This window comes from Lucilia cuprina, chromosome 4, assembly GCF_022045245.1.
Source record: "Lucilia cuprina isolate Lc7/37 chromosome 4, ASM2204524v1, whole genome shotgun sequence".
NCBI lineage: Eukaryota > Metazoa > Arthropoda > Insecta > Diptera > Calliphoridae > Lucilia > Lucilia cuprina.
This window is the reverse complement of record NC_060952.1, coordinates 91,614,208-91,616,412: the sequence shown is the minus strand read 5'-3', so window position 1 is coordinate 91,616,412 and position 2,205 is coordinate 91,614,208. Positions and strand designations below refer to the sequence as shown.

General features: G+C 30.7%; 1 protein-coding gene across 1 annotated transcript in view; it reads left to right on the top strand.

Annotated features, from left to right (window-relative positions):
• LOC111678033 overlaps positions 1–2,205 on the top strand; it is a 58,192-nt gene that overhangs the window by 54,170 nt on the left and 1,817 nt on the right. The window lies entirely within an intron of this gene.

Here is a 2,205-nt window from a genome sequence, read left to right as displayed (position 1 = left end):
ATAGACTAGACTATAGACTAGACTATAGACTAGACTATAGACTAGACTATAGACTAGACTTTAGACTAGACTATAGACTAGACTATAGAGTAGACTATAGACTAGACTTTAGACTAGACTATAGACTAGACTATAGACTAGACTATAGACTAGACTATAGATTAGACTATAGACTAGACTACAGACTAGACTACAGACTAGACTATAGACTAGACTATAGACTAGACTATAGACTAGACTATAGACTAGACTATAGACTATACTATAGACTAGACTATAGACTATACTATAGACTAGACTATAGACTATACTATAGACTAGACTAGATTATAGAATTGACTATAGACTTGACTATAGACTAGACTATAGACTAGACTAGATTATAGAATTGACTATAGACTTGACTATAGACTAGACTATGGACTTGACCATAGACTATACTGTAGACTAGACTATAGACTAGATTATAGAATTGACTATAGAATAGACTAGACTAAAGATTAGAATATAGACGAGACTATAGACTTGACTATAGACTAGACTACAGACTAGACTATAGATTAGAATATAGACTAGACTATAGACTTGACTATAGACTTGACTATAGACTAGACTACAGACTAGACTATAGACCAGACTTTAGACTACACTTTAGACTAGAATAGAGTTTAAAATTGAATATAGAATAGACTATAAACTACAATATAGATTATACTATAGACTAGACTATAGACTTGACTATAGACTTGACTATAGACTAGACTATAGACTTTACTAAAGACTAGACTATAGACTGGACTTTAGACTAGGTTATAAACTAGACTATTTTTTACTAGTTTTTAGACTTTTTTAAGTTTTTCTCTAAAAATACTTACAATAACATCAAATTTAGCATAAATATCAACTAAACGTCCTTCGGAGTCAACTAATGGTAAGGCGGATACTCTTCGCTCAACGAATTTCTTTAAAGCTGTTATAATGCTAGTATGTTCATCGGCCACTTCGATATTATCATAGGTGCCAATTTTTAAAGTACGCAAAGACTTTTGCATATAAGAAGGTTTAGGCAATTCATTAATCTAAAAATAAAAACACAAAAATTAATAAATAAATCTTTAAATCTTAAAAAAAAAACATTAAAACTTACATATAAAAACAGGAACCTTAATATACGTTTATGGGTTAATATATATAATACATTGCCCGTAGCGGGATCTATAACAGGTAATCGATGTATACGATTGTGTACGAGTATCTTAATGGCATCATATAGTGAAGCATCGGGACCAATACTAACTAATGGCATAACTTCATTATGTAAAACACCTACAATAACAAAAAAATTATTTTAATTTTAAACAATACAAATATTTTCTTTAATTCCACCACTTACTTCTCCATGTATCTAATTTGTGCTCTTCCAATTGTTCTATTGAGGCATTCGGTGATTTATAATACATTCTTAAAATTTTTATAAAATCTGTTATGGTTAACATTCCAACAAATTGTTGTTTCTGTGAATCCCATAGGGGGGCGGCACGTACACCATTATATACTAAAGCATAGAATGCTTTCTTAACCAATAATTGTGTATCGAAGACAACCAATTTGGCTGAGGTTGGTATTAGATCGTAACATTTGTGGAAACGGAAAAATTTTACAAATATCTGAGAATCATCTTCTTCTGTAAAAGGAAAGATAGAATAAAATATACATATAAATTAGTAAGAGAACATAATTTTAAAATATTAAATTTAAATATATATTTGACACTTTAGAATTTTATGAAATTTTTTACAATTTGCAGATGTAGTCCAGACTTTAGAAATCTCTAATGTTTAGACTATAGGCTACTCTACATTAAAGACTATAGACTACTCTATAGGCTATACTACTTATAGTCTATAGTCACTACTATATAGTTTAAAGCGTTTCTATGGACTTCTGTATAGCCCAGACTATTGACAACTTTATAGTCCAGCTAGACTACTCTTTAGTCGTGACTATATGCTCCTCTATAGTCCTGACTATAGACTACTCTATATTCCTGACTATAGAATACTCTATAGTCCAGACTATAGACTACTCTATAGTCCAGACTATGGACTACTCTATAGTCCAGACTATGGACTACTCTATAGTCCAGACTATAGACTACTCTATAGTCCAGACTATAGACTACTCTATAGTCCAGACTATAGACTA